Source organism: Mixophyes fleayi, chromosome 9 (genome assembly GCF_038048845.1).
Source record: "Mixophyes fleayi isolate aMixFle1 chromosome 9, aMixFle1.hap1, whole genome shotgun sequence".
NCBI classification, from domain to species: domain Eukaryota; kingdom Metazoa; phylum Chordata; class Amphibia; order Anura; family Limnodynastidae; genus Mixophyes; species Mixophyes fleayi.
The window spans coordinates 10,488,999-10,501,582 of record NC_134410.1 but is presented as its reverse complement, the minus strand read 5'-3'; positions in this window follow the sequence as shown (position 1 = coordinate 10,501,582).

Sequence of the window (12,584 nt, the reverse complement as noted above, 5' to 3'; positions counted from 1 at the left end):
TTCAGTGGAGAACTCTTGAATATAGCTATCAATTGATCACGGATATCCCAAGCAACTGGCTGAGGGTCACACTATTTTATTGAAAGCAGGACTATTTTAAAAGAGCTTTGGTAGCCCTGTCCACATCACTAATACATTCAGCCATATTGGCAAATGCCATATTTCCGGATTGACAGTCTGGATAATATCCATGTTAATGGTGCTTATCCATGGCATGCTTTTATATCCGCGCCTTGTGATATCATAACTTCTACCAGAGTGCATGATAAGAATTGTTGAAGACACTTTAGAGTTTAATGTCAAGTGTAATATAATTGATCAGTGAAAATTTACTTTTATACAATCACAGAGCTACATGGTAATTAAGCATATTTAATTTATTGATAATATTAAATATGTATACTTACTTTTTTTTTTACAAAATGTACAGAACATACTGAAACCAAACTCTCATTTGCCCATTAAAATTAAGCAGTGCTCGGTTGTTCATGCTAAGTAAAGCAAGGAGCTTTAGATTGTATTACAACACAAGATAACGTCCTTTAAAGGCATTTTGTAACTCAGGAATGCAATTTTCAGATGAACACATACATATATTCCTCCATGTCTTCAGATACACAGTGCATTTCATGCATACTCTATGATAGCACAGGTCTATAAATTAGATAAAAGGTGTGCAAATAAATTATATCACCACCAGGTCCCGTTGAACCACGCTACGCCTCTGACACCTTATGCCAAGTAGCTATGATTTACTCGTCTGTGTAGAAGTAGAAAGAGTTAGATTACAGCAAAATAATTTTTTGCTCATCATTGTGGAAATGTAATTAAGCATTAGGCTTTAAAAAGGCTCAACATGAGGGATGTGAGGAATAATTGCAGTTAAGCGTTAAGTTGAACATGATGCTAAACAAGGGATGTGTTTATAAAAATAATAGTATGATAGATTTATGTGGCTAAATAATATGTCTCTTTAACAAAGATAAGTTGCAGTGTTGACCTTGATTTACACAGAATCAAGACAATTTGATGTCATGCCAAGGCTTGTTATCGTGCGTGATATAAAACTTATCATAGATATTTTAATTGTTTGTGTGTACATAGTATGTTATCTTCATAATAGTTCATTGTGCAATTGCTTTCCTCATGTACTTACTATGCATGAGTTGCAATATATATACATACATATATATATATATATATATATATATATATATATATATGTGTGTATATATATATATATATATATATATAAACAAATACAATAGATAGTGCAGCGCGTAACTCTGAGAAGATAAACAAGTTCCAATTCAAATATTGTCCTTTGGAAGAAGTAGATATCCTATGTTCAGGAGGCTGCCAAAATTCCCACGAAGCCAGTTGGTGGACTAGAATAATCTAAAACAAAATAAGTAGGAGGGGGCGCCACATAGTATAATACTGTATTCAACAATACAGATAGGTGTACCACAAGCCAGAATTTAAATCACCAAGTGGATATAGGCACTCAGGTGTTAAGAGTGAATCAGTAAGGATAAAAACACACAAAAGAGGAAATATTTCCAAGACCACCAACACCATACCAATATGCGTACCAGATAAAAGAACTTTGAAGCTTATCTGTAGGTATAGTTGGTCCCTTCATAGATTAGAGTAACTTTGATTCCCCTTCAGGTTGGTGGAGTGTTATTACTCAACACTTACAGGATCATAAACAGGCACTTCATATATCCTCAGTGATAACCACCTGGGTATCTTTGAGCTGGAACAGGACAGCAGGATCCAGTAACTATCACGCTACCACGTTGCCAGAGATACAGATCATTGAGTCCACACACACAGACAAATGTGGAATGTCAAAAAGCAATCACTAGACACCCAAAAAACACAATCCAGGACCAAGATCTTCAACACAAAAATCTTTACCATTAGGACCTTTCAGCATAATTTTCTATCTGTATCTCACCAATACCTTTTCCCAGAACTGTGAGTCTCCCAACCAAATATATATATATTGCTTGAGCTGTAACTGTCTAAGCAGTTTGGGGACATTATGATAGATTTCTCCATAATTAATTAATATATATTTTGTGTGTCACTCTCCCACCTTGTCAGTTGCTAGTATGAATGAGGTTTGTCTGCTAGGCAACAACCTATCACGGGTGATCCCCACTGATATGACTTGGCCACCAGCCATTCATCGTCTGGGAGGGTCAACTGTGCTTCAATGTGATGTCCATCGTTGTGGGAGAGTATTACTGCCACCACCAAGTTCCTTTATGGCACTTGGAATTGCTTACACTCTTGGGTAGTGTGTATAGCTGCTGCAGCACCTCTTTACTGATTACTCTGGCTAATTCCTCCTGACCATTTACTTTGGTCTGTTGAAGGCAGACAAGGCACCGAGTCAGGGCACTGGGCTAAACAAAGGGCAGCCAAGAGATGAATATGAATTTTAGATCTCATCTGGTGGTCTCAGGAACAACGAAGGATCTTAGCAGTGAAGATGTTTGTTGCTTCATAGCACTTACGCATAGCCACACAGACACCATGGGCTACTGTCAGGTTACACTAGTATAGTATATACTACACTATTGGCTGGTTGTTCTGTCTGTGTTCTCTTCCTGCATAAGGTTATTATTCTATATTAAGAGAAGAACTAACAAAGGCAACTAAGAGTTGAATACAAATAAGCCTGAATTTATTTCCACTTGGTAGGGGGCTGTATTGCAACTTACAAATGACCAACGGTTTACATTGAAATTACTACACCAGAGGGCACTTTATTTATTGTGTTCCTCTTCAGATTTATTTTGTATCTAGAGTACAATATGTGTTCAGAAACAGGACAGGCCACTCTCATATTGTGAAGAGAGAGAGCGTTTTGGAGAACTTGTTTTTCACTAAATGGTCACAAGTGAAGGAGTTGATTTTCACCATGAACATATTTACTCTGTTTTGTTTCTAAATAGTTATATAACATATTAATGGTTGGCATCATGTAGCTCTGCACATAGAAAACAAGGGTGGCTAAGGAGACAGGGTTTTACAAATACTTTCAATAATTATATGCATCCACATAATATGGCTCCCTCTTGGGAGATACATTTGACTTCTTATTATATCAAGGGACTGTTTACAATCTATGAATGATTATGATATTATGATAATTTAGAAACGTTATGAAACATCCCCAATTGAAACATATGATACTTACTATATATGATACTTAAAGCAATATTCCCCTACATTGCAGTTGGAGTTTGTTAATACTTGAACAGTTGATTATATATGAAATAGAGACCAAAAAAAAAATACTGGATAATATTGAATTTATTTATAAATATAATGAGGCAAAGCAATTTAAAATTGCTATTTTATGTCACATTTTGTACTTTGGTCACTTCTTACTGTTTTAAAATATTTCGCTAGCAAATGGAGAATTATTAGGAATATTGAAAGCTCAAAAAAAATTTAATTCAATTTAATAACATTTTTTATACAGAATTTGATCACTGAGTCCCCCGATCAAAGCACATTTTCTTTTCTCTTTCCTGTTGGATACATTTGAACTGTAATGTGTGGTTGCACCACCCAATATTGGCAATAGTGTTTGATAAATATCCTTCGAATTACAATTTATACTCGGGTTAGTGACGACTTGGTGCGGTGGTAATTCTGGTAATGCTGACTTTCAATCTCACCATTAGGCTAAATGAATAAATAAATGAATCTCGCTCTATCTGTACATTTATGAATAACTTTTATATTATGTCAACTTGTATTTTAAAGTTAATGGCACTTGAAGTGCATCTAGGTTGTCAGCCTTTACTATAGCAAGTATCCTGTAATCTCTAAATTTTTAATGAGCGCCCCCTCTTCCTCCATGTATCTGTGTTCAGAAAAGTATTACGGTCTGACAGTATTCATTTGATTACTCCTTTATAATTCATAGTAATTTATTTTGTATAGTAAACATTATAAAGTAAATAGAGAACTGCCTGATTCCTTCCCCTCTCAATGGGTCATGCATAATAACAATGTTATTACATGCAAGACCACACTATGTGAACATAAATTTAATTTGTAAATATTTTAGTAGTATATTTATTTCATTATGAGTTACAGCCTCCACAAACATTCATTTAATTGATACATACTAATAATCACAATAGATCAGCTACATAATACACAACATTAAACAATGTAAGTTATTTTGTGATTTTTAGAATTATTTACCAATATACTACAGGTAAAGCACCAAAATCAATTATAAAGTAATCACTTTGCCTCAAGAATTACTTAGGAAAAACTTACTTTGACAATGTAGGGTCTTCAGCTATTACTGCAGTGAATCAGTCGGAGACCTTCGAAGTTTACGAAGCACAATGTACTGAGCAGGGCTAGATGTCTCTATTTATACTATATCCCGTGCATAACCTCAATTTCCCAAAAATGAAACATTGATTGCACAAGGATGTGTAATTAGAAGGATTATCAAGCTCTTTGTTAATGTGATTGGCATATATCAAGCACTCCGAATCAGTTTTCTGGAATTTACCTTAACCTCAGCCTATCCCAACCTGAAGCAAAACAAACTCTTTGGGCCTGATTCACTAAGGAAAGTAAAGCAAAAAAAAAAATGAGTAACTTTGCACCTTGGCAAATGTTGAATTGGAGGGGGGAGGTAAATTTAAAAGGGATGGCAGATTTAAAGTTGAGGTAAAGCATGTTCTAGAACAACTTTAAATTTCAGTGTACAACTAAAGCTATCAAGTATTTGTGTGCTACATAAAAAAAACAGCCAGTATTTATCTTCTGTGCAAAATAATAAACTAATGTGCACCCCTTGCATTGCAACATGGTTTTGTCCAGGAGAAAACGTATTCATTTTTTGGCTTACTTTCCTTAAAGAATCAGGCCCTTTATCTTTATTTTGCAATAAACTAGCAAAATATTATTTAGGCTTACGTAAAAAGAATAAACATGTCAACTACAATTCAAAATTATTTGACGAAAAATTGTTTCTGAAATACTTGGTTGAAAAAAATGAAATGGTCAAAAATACAATTGAAGTCAAAATTGAAATTTGCCACCAATGAGAAAATTTTAATTTCCTTTGAACAATTTTTTATTTAGTCATTTCTCATGTCAAACATTTAACTCATTGACACTTTTATAAATAAAACTTACCCACTTTAATATATGCAATAATGGACCCCTGCCCTTTAATAAGAATAGATCATTACTGGAATCAAAAGATAGATTGGACTATTCTCTGCTCTTTCCAGCAAAACAGTCTAACGTTAAAATAAATTGCATATAATGAAAAGTATTAGAAATAATTCAAAGAAAGCTATCACCAGAAAATAACTTCAATTGAGAGCTCTCAGACAGACACAACATGCCTTTTGCAAATGCTACTTCAAACAAACATAAGTGACCGCTATTTGTTCAATTATTACTTTGTAGACAGATCCAAATTCAGCAATTGTTTGATGTCTGTGTTTAAATGTCGAAATGAACTCCAAAGACAAACTGTATAACAATATATCTATTTATAGATAAGTCCTTCAAATTCGCCTACACGTGATTGCGTAATTATGAACCGTCCTCCTGTTCTTATCGCTTTATATAAAACACAACTTTAATCATGATATTCAGTATTGACTATCCTTTGCTCAGTACTTTATCATCTATAATCAGCAATCTCTAGAAGAAGTCTTAGATATAAAATTGGGTATCACTGAAGACACAATACATTTCAGATATAAACGACCTGCTGGCACCTATACACAATGTCTGTACACAAAACAATCTCGTCATTCTATTTGTTTCAGCTCTGTCCAATCTTTTTTTGCATTGGGTGACCCAATTATATGTCTGGACTATATACACAATTGTAATGTCTGGACTATATACACCATTTATACAACTATTATGTAACATTTATGCAACACTTATACAGCTATATCTTAGAGAATACTTATAAATATACATACATGCATAACAATCTCTCATACAAAGAATTCAATCAACTGTCCATCACATCTGTACATTGTGTTATTTACTGCGCTTGTTAATGTCTAGTTTTCTTTTAGAGTTCTTCAATCGCTTTAAATTATTTCACTGAATTAGTTTTCAGCACATCAGCCTCTGTATTATAACTGATTATGTTATTCCCTCCTTACTGGTCTTCCAAAAATCAAACGTGAACCCCTACAATCTATTTTGCATGCAGCAGCTAGATTGATTTTCCTTGCAAACCGTTCTTCCTCTGCTGAGCAACTCTGTCAATTTCTACATTGGTTGCCTGTGTTTCAACAAATCCAATATAAAATTCTTCTACTAACATACAAGGCCGTCAACAAAATTGCACCGATATACATCTCCTCACTTGTCTCAAGATATCTCCCAACTCAACACCTTCGCTCTGCACAAGATCCGCGTCTCTCTTCCACTCTCATCACATCCTCCCATTCTCGGTTACAGGACTTTTTCGGGCTGCACCCACTTTGTGGAATTCCCTCCCTCGCACAATAAGACTTTCCTCTAGTCTTCAAACCTTCAAGCGTTCTCTGAAAACCCACCTCTTCAGACAAGCTTATAATATTCCTCTAACACCATCTTAATCTCCCTAGGTTACCCTATTACCACCCTCTACACAGCTAACACAAGACAACAACCCTCTGACCAACATTGCTGTGTGACTGATCACACAGCCCACTCAATACTTTTTACCTTTGCATTCTAGCTAGTCCAATGTGCAATATGATGTAGCACGTGCCCTTGTGTTTCAAACTCCCATTGTCCCATAGATTGTAAGCTTGCGAGCAGGGCCCTCTTACCTCTCTGTATATATTACCCAGTATTGTTTTATTAATGTTTGTTATCAATTGTAAAGTGGTACGGAATCTGCTGGCGCTATATAAATAAATGTTGATGATGATGCAATAAAATGTTCTTACATATGATATCCAGATAACTATTTGAAGAAGCTGGACTGACAGCAGCTATAACTTTTCCAATGTTTCACAGTAGAGTGGATCTGCCAAGAGTGTGTGGTCAAAACTCCATCTTGGTATATATAGCATAACATATACAAGATTTACTATAACTAATAAATATTATAACATGTTGGCAGATGCAACAGAGAGAGGTATCCTGTACCCTTAGATATTTACCATATACTTTTGCATAAATTTTGGTCAACTGATTTGGATGGGATAAGGTGATATAGTTAATCAAAGAGCGCAATACAATTTAAAAAACTACATATTAACATTTCAAAAATAGACTTCTGTAATCTATTAGTAAATGACTCCCTTTGTTGGCTTTGAAAAGTGAATGCGATAAACATAAGTTATATATCTGGTCACTGGCTATTGGTTCATATAACCATCTAGAATAGCTACAACAAATATTTGTTCTCCATAGAAACGCATGGTAGAATAGAGTGTGTTTCCAGATATATTGTCTATTTCTAATATTTGAGATTGGATGGAATTAATAGAATTATTTTTTAGTTTTATGAGAAATCTTAGGGAAATTCCAAACCCAATTAATTTAAATCTTTCTTAATCCAAGGATAGAGATTATTTTCGTAACAGTAACAACATTTTTAAACGGTGAGGTGAGCAATTTAATCTTATAAATAGTATGTACGTAAATAAAATAGTTAAGGATGGGGATTTTATCACACAATGACATTGGAGGACTAAGTACAGAGAAATGATATAATAGGTTTGCGGAGAGACAGATGGCGATTGCGGTTTATTCACAGTTTCGATTCCCACGCAATAAGCTACGGAATTGCAACAGGAACCGAGTTATGGAAACTTGAGCTGTACAGTCAACTTCGGCATCCATTAGTAGACGGCTTCAAAATCTCAAGGCTTTGCGAGCTTTGTCTATGAGATTAGCTCTTACAAAAGCCTATGAACAAATACAGACCAAAATAAAAGTATTAAAAGGTTCAGTGGCCAAATGTAAAAAAAATATAAGGATTAAAAGTATGTGATTTGTTTTTTTTGTGATATTCCATTAGTATATTCATAGAAAATACATATTTTTAGAATGATTAGGCATTAGGTTTCTTCCATCCGTCACCAGAAGATGCAGACTGGTAACTGAACCAGATGATGTCTAAACAAGACCTGGGGGGTCCATTTATCAAGCTGCAGGTTTGAAAAAGTGGAGATGTTGCCTATAGCCACCAATCAGATTCTTGTTATCATTTATTTAGTACATTCTAAAAATGACAGCTAGAATCCGATTGGTGGCTATAGGCAACATCTCCACTTTTTCAAACCCCGCAGCTTGATAAATTTACCGCCAGGTCTGTCTTTCTGGCTGATATCGCTCCAGGATTCAGTAGTATTTTTTTAACACATTTCATCTATTGCATTTTAAGTGGTATTGTCATTTGCATTTAGATAATATGTAATATTATTCTTCAAGTATTTTGTACTTTATTGCTACTATCTAATTATCATCTTGCGTTTACATAACTGATTCTAGGGAGTAAGGTCCCAACCGAGTCAACCCCTGGTGGACTCTGCAAAGACCCACAACCTGAAGAGTAAGATCAGCTCAGGTGTAGGCACTGTGTTGATACCATCAGGAGAAGGTGACCCTAACCGGTTGCCCGTCAGTTGCCCATCTGGAAAATAGTCTGTCACTTTTGATACTAACATCCAAATAAAGTTTCCTACAACACATGAACATTGAAGAGGGGCATGTGCAATGCAATCTGTGCAAGGAGACTTGAGATCCCAAGTGTATAAGTTACAGTGAAAAACTTCTCGTTAGTGTGAACTTAGAAGAATAGGCTAAGAAAGCCATCGCAATCACATTGATGAAACTCCTCATGTTATGCCAACTCTTTGTCACACAATGCCCCAATGCATTGTGAACTATGTCATCTAATAGAGAATTGTTGTAAAATATATGCACTCTAGAGTTTTCTGAATTCTAAATTGACCCCTACTAGAGATGAGGAACATTTTTTTAAAATTGTGCTGCAAAATATACGCCTTATTCTGATCTGGTCCAAAAAGTTTTACATATTTTGCCTGAGGAATTTGCCCTAAATATTCCCAGTCCGAACTGAACCTGACCAACCAGCTGTATGAATTGACCACCACCATCCCAGCTCTAGAGTGGGATTGATGGGCAAATATAGGCTGAGTACAATACGAGCGTGTTCATGTAATTACGATTGAGCTAGACCTGGATGCAGCTACACCTGTCAGGAGACATGTCTCTCGTGGGTGCTGGAGTGCTGAGCAACAAGCAGCCATGATGATGATGGGCAGCACCATCACTAGCAAGCCGATCCCGGTTGGTTGATTGCGGATTGATCTCTCCAGCTGATAGTACGTAAGGTATGTCTGATATGTTATATGAAGATACGTCCCTCTATTCGTATTACTTATATTTAGTTTTATTAAATAGTACTTTGTTACATTTTTAATACAACGAGGGAGGAGAAACAGATGGGTGAAGTTTTGGAGCACCACATTAACACCAAAAAAAATTGAGAATACATCAGCCTTGATTAAAATGTAACTGATTTTTTTTTATATTGAAAGCCCAAGATCAGTACTTTCATAACTTTGTGCATGAAAAAAACAACACCCAGTGTTCAACAACCTTCAACCATCAACCAGTAACAACCAAGTGTTCAATAAACCCAAATTGTTTATAAATAGAATGGGTTATCTTTACCAGTCCAATTTGTAGCAAAATTATGATGTCGTGGCCAAGCTGTAGATCTGTTTCCTTGGACTATATACTGGCCACTCAGCCAAATCTCTCTACGAAGTTGGTAGGGACCTTGACACTAGTCTCCGTGCCCCAGCAGACTCACCAAGTGAATAGATCCACAAACGACTTCCGATGGAGCACAGATTCCTGGCAGTTAGATGTAGCAGCAAATATGGGTATCAGAAGCAGAGACTGGATCAAGAACCACGTTGGAGCTGGTAAGAGACAGGACTGTTAATACCAAGTTCAATAGAATCCATTGAAAGCCTAAAGTCTGTCCTGAACGCCTTTTAAAGGGCTAACATTTTCCACGCTGGAAATTCCACTTTGCAGAGTTATTCACTGGTCAGCACTGCTGGGATTTGCCGGGATGTGTTGATGGGATGGAAATGAGCAGGGACCAGGATTCTCTCCATGTGCAGTCCTCCCCTGCTGAGTTGGTGTCTCACTGTCAGAGTTCAGGGGAAAACAAAAGTGGTCTAAACTGGTCAATGAGCATCCTAATCCCAGTTAATAAAAAGCAACTCCTCATTTTAACCCCTTACTGGCATTTATGACATTGAAGGGGTTGTAGGAGCTGCTAACTTCCTGTGTCTGTTATTTATGGTGGGATGGAGGCCAGCAAATAGGAAAGTCACCACTTTGAAGTCTGATGCAATGAATGAGATGAATAGGTGTAAACCACCTGGCTTATTTAAGAAAATGGTGTCATTCCTCTGTCCATAGTCCAAAGTTGCACAAAGAATGGTAATACAACTGGAACTCAAAATAATACCTAATCAAACAGTCTATATCCACACCCTCATTTAAAAGTGACAGATGGGGAAGATGGTGCTTATCAGAACCATCTTGTCAAACCACATTTCTGTGACAGTGTTGCCACTGGCAGCAGCAGCAAAGGCACAAGGATCTCATAGGCATCTGCACAGCAATATTGCTGCTAACTAAATTGTTGATTTTGCTACATTTTGTGTGTCTGGATGATTCCAGCCCACGGTAGCTGTGGCAGCAGGAATGTCACAGACTGATTTTAGTTCTGTGCTGAAGCAGTTCATAAATGTCTCAAGCAATGTATTAATTTGTCTTTGGATGAATCCCTTTCTAAAGCTTCAATATTACAGCATTGCTCAATTTCCACATGTGATGCAACACATGGCACCCTTGTACAAATAATATAAAAATCAGAATCAATTTATGACCCTTCGCCTATGTCCATTAGTGAGTCAACTTTCAATATGTGTATGTGTATCAACTTTCAATATGTGTATCACTGAACTCAAACAGATATGACAAGAGTAAGTATCCCCAATAGCAATTTATATTCTCAACAAAGTGCCCATTCATATTAAAGTAATTTATATGGGGAGGGTGATGAAACCCCCCTTAACATTGCACTCACTTGACCACAGACATGGAAAAGCTCTGCTGTAGTCAATGTGTGTAGAATTATCTTTCTGGAACAGGAAATTACATCTTCTTTCTTCCCCTTGGACCAGCTATTATATTTCTGTTTCTCTTTAATCTGATATCTTGCACCAACCTCACTTTTGTTCTCAGAAAGAAAGACAAAAGAAAACAAAACCAGAAAAATCTGGCAAATTATCTTTTATTTTATAATGGCAATTATAGGTAATGCTTACAAGAAATGTAAAAGTTTGCGGAAATATAACCAAGAAAACAGGTGTCACCATTTTTTGCCTTGAGGTGTTTTTCCGTAATTTTGTTAAAAATTTGTGTCATATAGATGGATTCCTCATGTTACCAATATGATTTTATGAAAACAAATGATGCATTGAAACAGAATACCTGCTAGCACCTCCGAATGTACCTACGCATTTCAACTCTCTAATGCGAATGATAGATCCACCTGCCCATGCAGCCTGGAGTTTATTTTGTGTCATAGGGACTAGTGCCCACACATTCTGACCCACTTTGTAAAATTTTTCCCTAGCATTGTGATCATACCACTGCCTGCTTCATATTCTCATATATCTACCCTGTCATGTTGTGCATTTTATCTCAAAACCTCATGACTTAAGCTATTACTGAGACTTCTGGGGTAACTGATTCTCTCTCCCAGAATTCTCTTATGAGACGAGTCCTTGTACACTTATTCCAAACAGGAGCTCAAATAGCGAGCAGGTGTGAGAGGTAACGCTCCCAGATCTTCCCTGACACTCTACAAGCATCCTGAGCTTCTGAGCTAAGGTCCCATTAAAACATTCACAGAGACCATTAGTCTGTTGGTGATAGGGACTATCTACAAAATATTGCACCTGCATTTTCTTACACAGGCCCTGCCTCAAGTTGGACATGACCGGAGTCCCCTGATGCGTAATCATTTTCCTGGGTATCACTACTCAAGAAAATATAGTTAATAGGGAATCTGCCACCTTCTTGGCCCTAATGGTGGATAATGCTTCTGGGTACAGAGTAGCGTAACCTACCACCGTTAGGATGAAATGCTTTCCTGGGCTGCTGGGCTTCGCCAAATACCTGGTAACATCCACAGCGATTCTTTCAAGAGCTCATCAATTACTGGCAAAGTTAATAAAGGGGCTCTATGAATATGTCAAGACTTCAACACCCTGTGGAGGTCAGACAAGAACGGGAGTAGTTAGCTATGTCAGCCCCCATGTGAGGCCAATTAAATTTGTTGGCTAGCAAGATTTTGTTGGGCAATTGTACCCTAAACTGGTGAGATCCTATAGGCTATCATTATCTTAACCAGATCTGCTGTGGATCAGTGGGAATAGTTTTTTCTGAACAACCGCCCCGATCACAAAATATAATTTCTTTATCAAACTTATCAGATT